General features: G+C 39.5%; 1 pseudogene; it reads left to right on the top strand.

Moving 5' to 3' along the window:
• Window positions 1–635: 635 nt before the first annotated feature.
• On the top strand, window positions 636–12,113 carry LOC150009848 (THO complex subunit 3 pseudogene; annotated as a pseudogene).
• Window positions 12,114–17,786: the final 5,673 nt, after the last annotated feature.

Raw genomic sequence — 17,786 nt, 5'->3', positions numbered from 1 at the left:
GAAAAATATCCTTTACCCTCAGCCCCTGCACTCCCAGAGTTAAAAACCACAAACATCAGTATCTTTCCAGAATTCCCCTTTCATAGGCCATAAAAACAAAGACTGATAGATTAATTAATAAGAAAATGGCTGGATAATATATTTAATGCTCTGTTACTTGCTTCTATATACTTAAAATATGTTAGAAGTGTTTTCCTTGCAGTTCCAAACAGTTTTACCACCCTTTTCAACATTTGCATTTTGTTCCAATATAGAAGTGTACCATCATTTATTTCATGAATATTTCAGTTATTTAAATTAGTTCAAAAGTTTTCATATTAAATTTTCCAATAAATATCTTTACATGTTTCTTTGAAAAATTAGACTAGTGTATCAATGGGAAAGTTTTTTCTTAGATCTATGTAAAATTAAATTATTTTCCTGATATAAAATTTTAATGATTGGAACTTTCAGCCAAGATGGAGACACACATAGAAATGCTGCATCTCCATCACAACTAAGAAGGAATTTACTACCACTTAAAAACACACACACATAAAAAAACAGGAAATCTAGAAAACTGAAACTACAGGGAAGATCAGCAAAAAAATAAAGAAGAAATATTCAGCCAGAAAGGTAGGAGGGGTGGAGCCAAGATGGAGAGAATGAAGTGCGGAGCAGCAGCTATGGGGCAGTGCTTGGTGGCAACAGCAGGCAGCACAACTGACAGTGGGGCTAGCAGCAGGGTTAGGGGTGTGGGTTAGGGGTGTTGCTAGTGGAACAGCGACTGAACCTGCGAAGAAAAATGCAGTCGTATATCCTAAACTGGGGAAGCTACCCCAGACCCAGACCAGACTGATGCCTGCCCCAGACCAGACTGCGCAGCACACAGTTCCAGCAATGAGCCTCATTGCTTCTCATTGTGAAAGCCAGTGGGGGTTGGGGCAGAGGAAGAAACTGCTGGTCTCTCAACAGAGGCAGCTTGTTTAGTGCAGGAAGGGGGACGAGTGCCTGGAAAACTGGCAAGCGCTGAGCAAGCAGTATTGTTCCCTCTCAGACCCATTCCCCACATACAGTGCCATAGCATAGTGAAATGGATCACCAGCACTAATGAATACCTAAGGCTCCGCTCCTTATAGCATAACAGATGTGACAGTTCTACTTGAAACACAGAAGCAAATGCAGAAAGTCATCAAGACGAGGAGACAAAGAAGTTCAACCCAGACATGGGGGCAGATCAAGGTTCCAGTGACAGAACTAGCAATGAGGAGATAGTGAACCTAACAGATGAAGAGAGAGCCAACCTAACAGATGTGGAGTTCAAAGTTCTGGTGATAAAGATGCTCATAAACTTCACAGAAAAAAATTAAGCATAATAGGGAAGAAATTAAGGCTAGATGAAGTGAAACGAAGAAAAATCCACACAAAACTAGAGATGAGAGAAAGAAAACTAGGGTTCAAATCAATAAGTTGGAACTTAAGAAAGAAATAAACACTCAACTAGTACAGAATGAGAAAACAAGAATTTTTAAAAATTAAGCTTAGAAACCTTCAAGATAGCTTTAAATGTGCCAATATCATAGGGGTGCCAGAAGAAGAGAAAAAACAAGAAGTTAAAAAATTATGTGAAAAATAATGAAGGGAAACTTCCCTAATTAGGGGAAGGAAATGGACAAATGGATCCAGGAAAAACAGAGAGTCCCAAACAAATTAGACCTAGGGAGGACCACACCAAGACATATCATAATCAAAATGCCAAAGGTTAAGGATAAAGAGAGAATCTTAAAACCAGCAAGTGAAAAGAAGAAAATTACCTACAAAGGGGTACCTATAACTGTCAGCTGATTTCTTAAAAGAAACTTTGCAGGGAAGAAGGGACTAGCAGGAAATATTCAAAGTGATGAGAGGCAGAGACCTACAACCAAGATTACTCTGTCCAGCAAAGCTATCATTTAGAATGGAAGGACAGAGAAAGTGCTTCCCAGACAAGGTAAAGCTGAAGAAGTTCATCATCACGAAGCCATTATTATATGAAATGTTAAAGGGACTTATTTAAGAAAAAGATGAAAACTACAAATATTAATTGACAATAAAATCACTACTGTCAACAACAGAAACTAAAAAGTAAACACAAAAACAAACTAAGCAGACAATCAGAGTCGGAACAAAATCATACGTAAGAGAAGCATGTGAAAGGGTGTCAGCTGGGAGGGGAAAGGTGTAAGAAGGAAAGAAATGGTGCAGGAATTAAGAAGCCTAGTAGGAGGGTGCAGAATAGACATGGGGATATAGAGAAGAGCTTATACATATCATCCATGGACATGGTTTGAGTAGGGTGGGATTGCTGTAGAGAGGGGGGTGCTGGGTGGAGGGAAGCAAAGGGAAGAGAAATTGGGACAATAGTATCAGCATAATCAATAAAATATACCAAAATTTTTAATAATTGTCAAACACAGAGGAAGTTTCTTTTTTTAATTTTGCTCTTTAAAGTCTCTTCTCATTCACAAATGACGCTTTTGGGGGGGTGGGGGTTGTCTATAAATCTCCCTTGTGACAAATTTAATTTCTTTTCAAAGTTATGTTGATTCATGGTATCCATAAATTCTTTTTTATAAGTCATTTAAACAGTTGTATTCCATGGACATAGCTCAAGGCTGAAGAATAACAGCACCCTCCCTGCCCTTTTGAACTGGGTATTCTGGAGATTTTACCCCCTGGCCTGACTGGCTGACCTTTGTTGATTTTACTTGAAGCTATTATTCTAATTGACTGGATCCTGGCTGACATCTGGATGTGTTTTATAACAGACTGTTTTCATAAGTCCACAAAAGAGTTCTCAGAATTAATACTTGTTTATTTTCATCTGCCACCGGACTTTAAATACACTGGCAGCCAATTGTAGCAGAACTCCTTACTGGAAGCCATTTTATATAAGTGAAGGAAATGGTAAATCCATCATACCATGGGTTTTCTGTTGCTTTACAATCTCTTGCCAATTAAACATTATTTTGAAATGATTATAAAGTCAATAACAAAACACTTAAGACCATTTGTGTGTTTGCTGGCTTTTGCAGCCAGTTGTGAGAAAAGGCTATGCAGATACCTACCTATGTGAGTAGATGAGCAACATGAGTGCATGGATAACCAAGTACAGAGGTGGCAAGATATTTTACTGAAATATTACATATTTTACTCTTTCTGTTGTAGGTATTTTTCTTCCCCATATAAAGGTTTTTCCTTTGCTTTTGAGATTATACTTTTAAAGACATTCAAGACACCCAGATTTCTAATTTTGGATGTTAATCCAGGGTTTTGTTTTGAAGACCTAAGATCATTCAAAGAATTACATTAGACCTTCCTGGAGGAAAAGATTATGTACATATATGAAGGGGAACCCCCCAAAAATGGGATTATCTTCTGGAGTGTGGGTTCCTTGTAGTACAAGTTTCCCCTGATAGCTCAGTGTTCTGGAAACCCATCTGTATCAGTGTTCCAGCTGGTGGTCTTTTGAGAGGTTATGTTTGGCTTCATTGAATTTCTTTTTAAGGCTCTTCCAACATGTTTGCCCATTTAATGTTGGTGATTTATGAGTGCACCTGCCCACACCATGCTGAGTGTTCATCAGTTTTTTTACTAAAAATGGCATAACCCTCATTTCCCACCCTATTTACCCAATCTTGCCTGAGTAATGTTTTTTTATTTTCTTGGATAAAAAAAAGTCCTCAAAGGGGAACGTTCTGCTGATGTGGAAGAGGTAAAATTAAAAAATGGCAGAAGCACTAAAACACATCAAAATTGACAAGTTCAAACCCTGTTTAGAGCAATGGGGAAAAAAATCTCTGTAGGTGTATTACATAAAATAAAGAGTAGTTTGAAGGTGACTGAAGTTTAAACATGTAAGCATAAATACACAATTTTTATACAAAAATTTTACTGAGGAATAGCTCATGTGATTACAAAATCTGGGAAATCCAAAAATTTGCAGTCAGCAAACTGGAGCCTGGGAGAGCTAATTGTGTGGTTCCGGTCTGAATGCAGAGATAGGAAAGAACCAATGTTCCAACTGAAAAGGCAAAACAGGAGTTCCCTTCTACTTAATCTCTTATTTTAGTCAGGTCTACAATTAATTGGCTGGGACCCACACACTTGAGGAAGAGGAATCTACTCATTCTATGGATTCAAATTTAATCTGATCCAGAAACACTCTCACAGCATACTATAATAATGTGTGACCAAATGTCTGGTCACTTCATGGCCCAGTCAAGGTGACATAAAATTAACTATCACAAGAGGTATGGTCAAAACTATTTTTTTAATATGCTTTGTTGATTATGCTGTTACAGTTGTCCCAATTTCTTTTCCCTTTGTTCCCCTTCACCCAGTGACCCCTCCCTCAAACTGTTACCCCCATTTAGTCCATGCCCATTGGTGGTGCATATAGTTCTTCTCAACATCTTCCTATCTACTCCACTCCCTCCTACTATACTTCTTAATTCCTGTACCATCTCCCTTCTTTTTCCTCCTTCTCCCTCCCTGGTGATTTCCCCCCAAAATGTTCTGCATACCTATAATTCTTTTCCCACTCTTGTTGCCTACTTAGTTTGCCTTTGTTTCAATTCCTTAGCTTCTGTTGTTGGTTGTTGTGATACAGTTTTCATTTTAATGTTCATAGTTTTGATCCTCTTTCTCCTAAACAAGTCCCTTTAACATTTCATATAACAGCAGTTTGGATCTGATGAACTCCTTCAGTTTTATATTGTCCTGGAAGCATTTTCTCTGCCATTCTATTCTGAATGACAGCTTCACTGGATAGATTAATCGCAGTTGTAGGTTTTTGCTTTTCACTACTTTGAATATTTCTTGCCATTCCCTTCTTGCCTGAAGAGTTTCTTTTGAGAAATCAGCTGAGAATCTTATTGGGACCCCTTTGTATGTAATTCTCTTCTTCTCTATTGCTGCTTTTAAGATTCTCTCTTTGTCCTGAATTTTTGACATTTTAATTATAATGTGTCTTGGTGTGGTTTTCTCTGGGTCCAGTTTTTTTGGAACTCTCTTTGCTTCCTGGATCTGTAAGTCTATTTCCTTCCCCAAGTTAGAAAAGTTTTGCTTCATTATTTTTTCACATAATTTTTCAATTTCTAGTTCTTCTTCTTCACCTTCTGGCAACCCTAAGATTTGGATATTGGCCCACTTATAGCTGTCCCATAGGTTTCTGAACCTCTCCTCATTTTCCTTACTTTTAGTTTCCTCTTTACTCACTGGTTGACTGTTTGTTCCTTCCCTATGTTCCAATATGTTGATTTGATCCCTGGTTTTCTTTCCCTCACCACTAGTTTTATATGTGTTTTCATTTACTTCAGCAGGACTAGCTTTCATTCCTTCTATGTCTTGTTTAAGATCTGCTGTTAGGTCTGTAAGCATTTTTATAACCAAAGCTCTGAACTGTGCCTCAGAAAGATTTTCTATCTGCTGAGCCATTATATTATATATTTGCTGGCTGGTCAGCTGCATCACCAGGATCTCTGTCATGACCTGAGCCATCCTGATGTTTTCTGTTTACCTTTGTGTTTACCTCTGATTCCTGGGTGGGGCTGTCACACTTCCTACGCTATAGGGGGCAGAGCCCCATGCACTCATCACTACCAGGCAACCCTTCTCATCACACTGTGGCACTTTGTGTGGTGGCGGGGGTCCAGGATAGATTCCTGCCATTCACTCTCCTCTGAGAGACTTGGAGCCTTCTCCTCCAGCGCCACAGTCTGAAGCAATGGGGGTCTCCCATTGCTTGCATTGGAATAGCAAGCTGATGAGTTTGGTCTGCAGCTGGGGGTGCTCCCAAGGTGTTTTTTGCCTCCCCTTAAAAATAGGTGTCTGTGTTTACCGCTGCCCCACTGCCTTCACCACAGCTGCCACTGCCAGTACAGCTTGACCTCTCCAACCAGGCTTCGCCCACCTACCCATCCAGACAAGCACCACTTTTTTATAACTTCATACGTTGACTTCCATGTAGCTTTATTTTCTGGAACTTCTGGTTATTTCTGGTTTTTCAGTAGTTGTATTTCTTCTTAGTTGTGGAGGGAGATGGAGCGTTTCAGTCTAGGCCTCCATCTTGGCCAGAAGTCCATATGGCCAAAACTCTTAATGAAGCATTGCAGTTTTTCATTTGTAGAATCCTGGGTACATAAATAAATTTATATCCAAACAAGGGAGTACTGTGCAGCTGTAGTGAAGCAAGCAGGAAGACACAACAAAGAGAGTGTGTTCTCCCATATCACAGACAGCACTCAGAACCTGACAACACATTTCAGGAATAATCCAGATATGTCAAAACTTTGCAATAAAAGTCTTGTTTTACACAATGATGGTGACCCTCTCATTCCTAGTCCTTTAATTTTAGCGAATCCCTGGCTGAAATTTATAAGCAAGCCACAAAAGTAAACTTTTCTGAGGCCTCTTTGCTTCTTTCTGATTTACTCAGCCCACCCACACTTACCTTATCTTTCAGGTTTCTAAATTTTCCTCTCTGCATTCAGGGTGTATAATTGCATTTTCTTCTTGTCTTCTTAATTTAATGTACTGTCAGACTCATTTTAGGAGCTTATTAAACTTTAATTAAACTTTTTTTGTTTGTTTTTCTATAACAGTTGTCCCACATTTTTCCCTAATGCTCCTCCTCACCCCATATCCATTCTCCCATAGTCAATCCCCATCAGGCTGTCCATGTACATGGGTCATTTATACTAGTTCCTTGACTAGACCCTTCCCCTTCTGTCCCCTCTTTGACCCAAACACCTTCCCCCCTGGTTATTGTCAGTCTGCTCCTTGTTTACATGCCTCTGGTTCAATTTTACTCATTTGTTTGTGCTGTTCATTAGTCTCCTGTATCAGGTGATATCATCTGGTATTTTTCTTTCATTGCCTGGCTTATTTCACTAAGCATAATTCTCTCTAGTTCCATCCATGTTGTCACAAATGGCGGGAGTTCCTTCTTTCTTTCTGCTGCATAGTATTCTGTTGTGTAAATGTACCACAGTTTTTTAATCCACTCATCTACAGATGGGCACTTAGGCTGTTTCCAGCACTTGGCTATTGTAAACAGCTCTGCTATAAACACATGGGTGCATAAGTTCTTTTGAATTGGGTTTTCAGGATTGTTCAGGTATAGTCCTAGCAGTGAAATCACTGGTTCAAAAGGCAGTTCCATTTTTAGTTTTTTGAGGTAATTCCATACTGTTTTCCATAGTGGCTGCACCAGTCTGCATTCCCACCAACAGTGAACTAGGGTTCCCATTTCTCCACCTCCTCACCAGCACTTGTTTGTTGATTTGTTGATGATGGCCATTCTGACTGTTGTGAAGTGGTATCTCATTGTGGTCCTTATTTACATCTCTCTGATGGCTAGTGACATTGAATATTCTTTCATATGCCTATGGACCTCCTGTATGGTCTCTTTGGAGAACTGTTTGTTCAGGTCCTTTGCCCATTTGTTAATTGGGTTGTCTGTTCTTGGTGTTGAGTTGTGTAAGTTCTTTATATATTTTGGAGATCAATCCTTTGTCTGAGGTATCATTGGCAAATATGTTTTCCCATATGGGTTGGTTTCCTTTTCATCTTGCTGATGTTTTCTTTTGCTGAGCAGAAACTCTTTAGTTGATGTAATCCCATTTGTTTAATCTTTTCTTTATTTCTCTTTCCTTAGGAGACATATCATCAAATATATAACACAGTTTCACTCTAATGTGGTTAGAGAATTTGGGAAAGCCCCCATATAACATGGTGGTTTCACTTTAAGATGATATGATTGTAGAAGATATCTAAGAATTGCTGGTAGAAGAAGAAATTGATGAAGCAATTTTGGTGAAAATGATATCTGGAATATGCCAAGATAACTTAGGGGGCAATAGCACTGATGAAAATGATGAATTAAACAGTTTACTCTAAAAAGCATAAAGAAAGGCCTAGACTTAGCCAAACAGTTAAAGTCATGTTTATTAAATGAAGATCCTTGCACTGAAAGAATCACAAAATTTAAGAAAGGTCTTCAAAAGTAGTTAGAACTTTATAATAAAATTTATAAAGACCTTTCATTTAAAAGCAAACAATATAAAATAACAGAATTTTTTGTAAAAAGTAGAGCATAGAAATCAAGATAATGCTGAAGAAAGTTCAGAGGATGAGGATATCTTTCCAAAAAGAAACGCATTTGGTTAATGCAGCTTAGTAGTGATGATGAAGAAAACATTTAATTCATATTAATATGTAATACTTTTGATGAAAATTGCTTTAATAAAGATATTTCTCTTAATTAGAAAAATATAATAGTATTTTTTTAATTTTGGGAACCTAACCCTTTTTTTGTACTAGTTCTTTGTTTCATATATAACATCGATTCACATAACATGGCATTTGTTAGGAATCTAACAACTGTGTTATACAGGGGCTACCTGTATTTTTCTTGAGCTGTAGAATCATTCCACAGAAACTTCCTTGAAATGTTTGCTCAAACAAGGAAAAACTGTATACAGGCTTGGCACCTGCCAACAGACCCAAAATGTGAGTTGCCCTAGGTCACTGCAGCGTTCAATATGACAACACTCCAGGATTCTCAGGAGATGTGATAAAAAGAATTTCACTTCAGATCAATAACTCAGATAGAGCTGGATCCTGGATCTTAATAAGGCAATTATGTCCCCATTGACCTCCATGTTCTATGGTTGGTGAGTCAGATGCAATCTATCAACATTTTAGGGTTCTCTAGAGAATAAAGTCTACCCATTGAATTATGTACCACTCCTAACTTTTCTCCTCTAGCTTTCTCTTTTCACAAATAAAAATAATAAGCATGCTACTGGCCAGAGTACTTACTATATGCAAAACATCGTGTTAGGGATTTTATATGGATTATTTCATTGATTCCTAATGGCAGCTCAATAGAAATAAGCATTATTGTTGTCACCCCATCTCATAGATGGGAAAACTGAGCTGAAAGGTTGGTGACAGCTAAGGCTACACAGCTTGTAACAGATAAAAATGGAATTGAATATTGCTAATTACTTATCAACCCTTTTTGAAGAAGCTCTGAAATCCAAGACTCCATGTGCTCCTTATGTTTCCATTGGCCCACTGAGTCACAGGCTGAGAGCTTTTGTCCCAGAATGAAAGAACAAAGACAGAGCTATAGGTGGCAGATATGTAGGTCAGGAGTGCTGGCCTAGCCTGCCTCTGCTCCCTTCCCATCACTTAAATTTGGGATAGCTCCTGGATGCTTTGAGTTGGTCACACCAGGGGTTCTAGCAGCCATTGAAGAAGCAAAGATTTCTACTGTTTCCTCGGGGCTGCATTTGGTGTTCTGGCATGGGGACAAACCATGCATTTCTCAGTCCACCTCTCTTTGTGACAATAGTTGGGCATCCTCATCACTGGTTTTTGGGAATTCTGTGTAACTCCAGGGAGATTTAACAGAGGTGTAGGTGTGGTCTGTCCTCTCCCATGTTGACCAGAAAACCTCAGCAGCAGTTTCTTGGTTTACGTTTGTGCCCAATCTCAGTAAGCCACCTGGTCTCATGATTCCTGTTTCCATTTATTTTGTCATGTACTGTCATTTTCCTTCAGGCTATGGTTTATTTGCTTCCAACTGAACAGGCTGTCATTTTATATATCATCTTACAAGTTTTACTAATGGACCAAACTCAACTTGATCCAATCTGAACTCACCCTTCCCTCCTCCAGATATGCCCACTGCATCCATTTAACATGTCTTACAGTGATTCTACATTCCTTGTAGGGCTCACAGGCCGGAAACCAAGCTTCTTTCTCTCTCCATCCTCTTCAACCAGTTAAGTGCCACCTACAGTGTTCCATCTCTAACATTCTCCTATCTCCACATGTCTTTATTCTGTCATTGGCCTCCATTTGCCTTCTGAGCTCTTTTTATGAGTGCAGTCTCTTATATCTCTGATGTACCCTTCATGTACTTCTACTGACTGACCACATGTTTGTACCATGTCATACCTACTCATATACCCCAAAGGCCTACAGAGAGCCTGGTGACCATAGCTGATGCTCAGGCCTCTCCATGACTTCTATTTTCATCTTCCAATGCACTTCCCCATGGTTTCTACAGCCTGGTAGTGCCTTGCCTCTTACTCATTATTTCCTGAATATGTGGCATGCCTTTGTGAAAGCTGTTCCCTCACTCGGGACTGTTTTTCCTTAAAATGAATCTGCTTATCAACATTCAGAGCCCAGGTGTAATGCCACCTCCTCAGTGAAAATTCTGGGGATCCCACTCCTTTCAATCACCTACAACTTAGTACCTGTAAATTCTGACTCCATGGAGCTGTCTGCTCTTCTGCTTTGCAGGATGCCTTCCAATCCATCTTTGTATTTCAGAGCTGGGATACACCACAAAACATGGTGGATGTGCAATGCTTGAGGTGTACATGTCCACAAGGACACTGGAACCACTTCCAGGAGTGTTTTTAACTGCTTATTTTTCTCAGGAACAGTTAGAGCTACATATCAAACTAACTCGCTATGAAAAGGATATTATATCTTGAACAACATAACATAACAATTATTATATATAAATAATAATCACACATCACAACTATTAACAATAATAGTAACAATACCCATAGCTAACTATAATGAAAAACATTGGGCAGGACTGACTGGCCTGGGGTCGAGGCCTCTGTGCAGGTGTAGGAGCTAGGCGTGGCAGTGCTCACATTGGCTGTGGGGCCCTCAGCAGTGAAGCAGGATGATCCAAGCTCCATGACCTACTCATGCTCCATGAGCAGTGGCTGCATGCAGGAACTGTCCTGGGGCCATGGAAAGATGTACAAGCTCCCAGCACATAGCACTAAGGTGCACTTTGTGGTCTGGAGATGTAATAGGCATTGTCTGCCTTCAAGGTTCTTTGACAAGGCGGCTAGTGTCTTCTTGCTGGAGAAGGATGAGTTGGTCAAAGAAAAGTTATTGCGGACATGGTGATGGTGTGGACCAGCTTTGTTGGCATCCAAGTAATCCTGACCTCTTTGTAACCACATCTGAGATGTGAGGACTACCACATGGGATGCTACTGTGAACTTTATTAAAAGGGAGAACATCAATATCTGCTGGAGTACCCATAGGCAGACCATTGCCATAGACAACAAGAATGATGTAGTAATTTTTTTTTAATTTTTGGTTTATTCATTGTTTTCCGATTACATTTATCTCACTTTTTTCCCCATTGCTCCCCTCCATTCTGCTTACCCCTTCCACCACATTCAATCCCCATCCTGTTGTCCTTGTCCATGTGTCACTTAAACTAGTTCCTTGACAAGATCCTTCCCTTCTTACCCCCCTTCATGCCCTCCCTTGGCCTCCTGGTCTCTGTTAGTCTGCTCCCTGTTTACATGCCTCTGGTTCAATTTTGCTCTTTTGTTTGTGGTGTTCATTGGTTTCCTGTATTTGGTGATATTGTGTGGTATTTGGGTTTTGTTCCCTGGTTTATTTTCCTGAGCATAATTCTCTCTAATTCCATCCATGTTGTAGTGATCTTTATTGATGGCAATACATGCTATTTGAAAACAAGGGAACAGTTTAAGTTTAATATCAATGAAATCTCCTGCAACAATGACAATAACATGTTCTTTCTGACAAATGACAATGGTTGTATCAACATCCTCAACTACCCAGAGCTGAAGCCTGTCTAGTCCATCTGTGCTTACCCTTTTAACTGCATCTGTATCATTTGACCCCATGGGGAAGTTCTTTGGCACAGTAAGTGAAAATATTTTGGCTAGCCCCCAAGATATGGGTGAATTAGTGTGTGTTGGTGGTTTTCCAGCCTGGATATGGCTGTGAGGACCCTGTTTCAGCCATAGTGGAAAATATTGGTGTCAGCATCAGAAGATCATTTTATTGACATTTCTGGAGATAAGTTATGGAAGGTACAGTGTGGGTTCCTGAACTTCACTGTGGCATAGCACCCCAAAAGGCCTCTGCTGGCATTTGCCTGTATTAACAGAGATGGCAAATATGGCACTAGTCAGGAAGCAGGAACTCTGAAGCCCAAATATCTAATGGTTCCTGACCCGATAGGAAGACCTGACATAGAAAGCCAGGGCCTTCCTTTTTACAATTAGTTTGGTTTCTTGGAGTTGCCATATACCTACAGTTTTTCTAAATTGGTATAAGTTATAAAAGACTTTTCTTAGATTGCCCATTCCAGTTCCTTCCTGTTTGTTATGTTAGCTATTCCTTTTCTTCCCCTTTGTATGAGGGGTCTGCAGAGTATATGATAATACCAGCACACTTTGTATCCTGGGGCTCTCATGAATTCCTGCTTTTTGATATAAGGTGGACTTCATTGGAATTGTTTTGCTTGGACAATACATTGTTTTCAGGGAGGGTGAAGAAGGATGAGTTGGGGATGGAGATATTTTTATAATTAAAAAAATACATGCAATTATGAAAATTGAATAATATAACTACCAAAAAGATTGACTTTCTGATTATTAATAAGTACTATCATGAGAAGCATTCCTAGGGAAGAAGTTGCTTCTTCTCCAGAGCTGACCACCCCAGAGTGTGGATAGAGGACAGAACAATAAAAATAGGCAGTAGAGAGGACTTCCTGCCAAGATGGAGACCTAAACAGACAGACTATGTCTCCCTCCACAACTAAGAAGGAATATAACAACCTCAGAACTAGAGACAACCAGAGGTTACAGAAAATCGAGCTGCATGGAAGTCGAACAAATAAAGATGTAAAGAAGAAATACTCATTCAGACAGGTAGGAGGGGCGGAGACGGGGCAGAGAGGACGCAGTGTGGTGTGTGGCAGCAGCACCGGAAGTGACAGGCTGGCAGAAAGCACCGTCAAACTTTTTTTTTTCCTTTATTTTTTGGTTTTTCAATTACAGTTGTCTCATTTTTCCCCCATTGCTCCCCCCACCCAGACCACCCCTTCTCCCACAATCATACCCCTCCCTGTTGTCCATGTCCATGAATCATTTATACACGTTCCTTGACTAGACCCTTCCCTTACTTATCCCCTTTCTCTCCCTCCCCCTTTCCCCCTATTGACTGCTATTCTGCTCTTTGTTCTATTTAGTTCGTTTGTTTGTGTTGTTCTTTAGTTTCCTGTATTAGGTGATATCATATGGTATTTTGCATTTTAAAAAGTCAAGAGGAACACCTGGGGAGCTCTCCCAGCACCAGACCAGATCATGCAGCTCATGGTCCCAGTGCCAGGGAAAATAAAACCTCATTGCTTTTGACTGTGCAAACCAGTGGGGATTGGGGTGATAGAAGAAACTGCTGGTCTCTCAGCAGAGTTCACTTGTTTAAAGGGCCCCCACAGTCCTAGAACTTCTGCAGACCCACCCACTCTGGGAACAACATCAAGGGCAACAGCTTGAGAACTGTCAGTCCATACAAATGTGAGAGAAGTGCCTGGAAAAGGGACAAATGCTGAGCAAGCAGCATTATTCTCTCTCAGACTCCTTCCGCCACATACAGCACCACAACGTGGTGAAACAAGTCGCCCTGTACTGATGAACCCCTAAAGCTCCACCCCTTACATTGTAACAGGAGCTACAGCTCTATCTAAGACACAGAGACAAACAAACACACAAGCCTGTCAAGATAAGGAGACAGAAAAGTACGACCCAAAAAAGGGGACGAATCAAGGTTCCAGTCAAGGAACTAAGCGACAAGGAGATAGCCAACCTAACAAACAAGAAGATAGCCAACCTAATAGAGGAAGAGTTCAAAACACAGGTGATAAAGATGCTCACAGGCTTGACAGATATGCTTAAGTATGGCAAACGCATAAGGGAAGATGTGAAGGTTATGCTAAATGAAACAAACAAAAAAAAAATCCACACAAAACCAATGGTGAAGGGAAGGGAACTGGGGTTCAAATCAATGATTTGCAACATGAGGAAGAAAAATACCATCAACCAGTACAGAATGAGGAAATGAGATTTGAAAAAAATGAGAAGAGGCTTAGAAACCTCTGGGAGAACTTGAAACATGCCAACATCTGAACCATAGGGGTGCCAGAAAGGGAAGAGAAAGAGCAAGAAATTGAAAACTTATGTGAGAAAATAATGAAGAAAAACTCTTCAAATTTGGTGAAGGAAATAGACATACAAGTCCAGGAAGCACAGAAAGCCCCAAACTAGACACAAAAAGGACCACACCAAGACATCATCATTAAAATGCCAAAGGTTAAAGATAAACAGAGAATCTTAAAAGAAGCAAAAGAAGAGAGTTTTCTACAAATGGGTGCCTATAAGACTATCAACTTATTTCTCAAAAGAAACTTTGCAGGCAAGAAAGGACTGGCAAGAAGTATTCAAGGTGATGAAAAGCAAGGACTTACAACCAAGATTACTGTATCGAACAAAGCTATCATTTAAAATGGAAAGGCAGATAAAGTGCTTCCCAGACAAGATAAAGCTAAAAGAGTTCATCATCACCAAACCATTATTATACGAAATGTCAAAGGGACTTGTTTTTAAAAAGATAAAAATTATGAACATTAAAATGACAACACCTGGCTGCTATGGCTCAGTGGATTGAGCATCGGCCTGCGAGCCAAGTGTCACTGGTTCAATTCCCAGTCAGGGCACATTACTATGTTGCATGTCAGGTCCCCAGTTGGGGGTTTGAGTGAGAGGCAACCACACAGTGATGTTCTCTCCCTCTATTTATCCTTTCCCCTCTCTCTAAAAATAAAATAAACAAACAAATAAATAAATTTTTAAAAAATGACAACAAACTCACAACTATCAACAACTGAATTTACAAAACAAAAACAAAATCCAACTAAGCAAACCACAGTAGAAACAGAATCATAGGTATGGGAATCATTTGGAGTATTATCAGCTGGGAGGTAGAAGGGGGAGAAATGGGGAAATGGTACAGGGATTAAGAAGCATATTGTTTGGTACAAAATAGACAAGGGAGAGTTAAGAATAATATAGGAAAGGGTGAAGCCAAAAAACTTATATGCATGACCCATGGACATGAACTAAGGGGGGTGGGATTGCTGGAGGGAACTGGGGTACTGGGCAGAGGGAAACAAAGGGGGAAAATAATTGGAACTACTGTAACAACATAATCAATAAAATATACTTTAAAAAAAAAGAACTAAATATACAGACTAATATTTTAGCCCCTGAGAAACAAATAGTAGAATGGCCAGGGTATAAGTAAGCATAACAAATATATATATATATATATATATATATATATATATATATATATATATATATATATATATATATAATCTTGCTTATGCCTATCTTTGGTAAGCAAGGGGGCTTTATTCCTTATAGTCACTCAGGAATCAACTCTGATGGAGCAGCTTCTACATCAAAGTTCACAGTCATTGTGGCAGAAGGTGAGAGCACTGTAGAGGATCTCACATCATCAATTAAAAGCTCTGGCCTGGAAGTAAAGCATCATATCCACTTATAATTCATTCCCTGGAATGAATCACATATCCCCGCTCAACTACAAGAGAACCAGGGAACTGGGAAGTACATATGTCCAGAGAGAGAAAAGAAGAAAACGTAACAACAGCATGAACAATTTCCATGTCCAGCTCTGTCTGTCTCCTAGTCATTAGCACAAAGTCTCAGACCAGAAAGATCTGCATGTATTCCAGCAGCTGCACCAAAGAAGATTATGGTGATATTCAAGGGAAGTAGAACTGGAAGTAAATAACCATCTTTCACTTTAGAGAAGAACTTCCAAAGCTACTTTATGGTATTGACTTTTCTTTCCCTTTTTTACTTCATTTGCAAGCTAATTTTTATACCTTAAATTTCACTAATCATACAGAATTAGCTATTAGTAAGGACAGGCACTAATTTTACAGATGGAAAAAAGCAAAGTGTGACTTATATCTTGATAAATTTTTGATAAATCATGGCAGAACTTAACTGATTTTTTCTTCCTTGATGTGAATGTCAGTGATATCCAGAGTCAGGCTAACTGTACAGGGCTGGAAGACAGAAGACAAACATTTCAGAATTCTTCAACTTTTTTTTTCTAACTAAGTGGAGGAGCCAGACTACATATCTCTAGGATCTCTTTTGTTCTGAAATGTTGTGAATATAAATTATTATGGAAATTTTATTTTTATTGCTGCTATTGCTAAATATATATATATATACACACACACACACCATTTTCTTGGCCAGTACCTCATTCCTCCTAAGCCCTTTTGTGGGAATTCCACAGTTTAAGTCCTGGAACCTCTTTTCTCCCTTGATGCCCTTCCCATAAGCAGGCTATTCCTGTCCAATGTGTGTCCACAAGCTACAGAATGATGCCTTCAGTGGTCCAGTGTATGCATCCAGATACCTTCTCTGTGTCTCCACTTGGATTTCTCGTAGCCATCTGGAAATGTTTCATATTGGTAGTCACTCCCACACTCAACCTGATAATCTTTCAATGTCACCAATCTTAAAATAATGGGCAAAGGACCTGAACAAACACTTCTCCGAAAAGAACATACAAAAGGTCCATAGGCATATAAAAAACTGCTCAACATCACTAGCCATCAGAGAGATGCAAATAAAAACCACAATGTGATTGATATCATTTCACACCAGTCAGAATGGGCATCATCAACAAATCAACAAACAAGTGCTGGTGATGATGTGGAGAAACAGGAACCCTAATGCACTGTTGGTGGGAATGCAGACTGGTGGAGCCACTATGGAAAACAGTATGAAATTTTGTCAAAAAACTAAAAATGGAAATGTCTTTGAACTAGCAATTCCATTGCTAGAATTATACCTGAAGAGATGGAACTAGAGAGAATTATGCTTAGTGAAATAAGCCAGGCAAAGAAAGCAAAATACCATATGATATCACCTAATACAGGAAACTAAAGAACAACACAAACAAACAAACTAAATAGGACAAAGAGTAGAATAGCAATCAATAGGGGGGAAGGGGAAGGGAGAGAAAGGGGGATAAATAAGGGAAGGGTCTAGTCAAGGAACACGTATAAATGACTCATGGACATGGACAACGGGGAGGGATATGATTGTGGGAGAAGGGGTGGGCTGGGTGGGGGGGAGCAATGGGGGAAAAATGAGACAACTGTAATTGAAAAACCAAAAAATAAAAGAAAAAAAAAGAATCCTGAAACACCAATTCAGAAGAACCTATGCCCCCCTATGTTCATAGCTGCGTTATGTACAATAGCCAAGTGCTGGAAACAGCCTAAGTGCCCTTCTGTAGATGAGTGGATCAAAAAATGTTGGTACATTTACACAATGGAATACTATGTAGCAGAAAAGAAAAGGAAACTCCTACCATTTGCGACAACATGGATGGAACTAGAGAGAATTATGCTTAGCGAAATAAGCCAAACAATGAAAGACAAATAGCATGTGATATCACCTAATACAGGAAACTAATGAACAACAAAAGCAAATTAGAAAAATTGAACCAGAGGCATGTAAACAAAGAGCAGACTAACAGAGACCAGGGATGCAGGGGAGGGCATGAAGAGGGGGAAGAAGGGGAAGGGTCTAGTCAAGGAACTAGTATAAATTACCCATGGACATGGACAAAACGATGGGGATTGACTGTGGGAGAAGGGGTGGACTGGGTGGGGGAGGCGAGCAATGGGGGAAAATATGGGACAACTGTAATAGAAAGACAAGAAATAAATAAATAAAAATCAACAAAATAACCATGAACTCCTGTCTGCTAGGTAAAATTGCCTTAAGTCTTTTTTAAAAATGTTACCATAAACAGATTGCTCATGACAGTAGTCAGCCTTT

This window comes from Furipterus horrens, unplaced genomic scaffold (genome assembly GCF_987537825.1).
Source record: "Furipterus horrens unplaced genomic scaffold, mFurHor1.1.pri manual_scaffold_5, whole genome shotgun sequence".
In the NCBI taxonomy this organism is placed as follows: Eukaryota; Metazoa; Chordata; class Mammalia; order Chiroptera; family Furipteridae; genus Furipterus; species Furipterus horrens.
The sequence above is the reverse complement of the archived record's forward strand: the minus strand, read 5'-3'. Positions and strand labels throughout refer to the sequence as shown.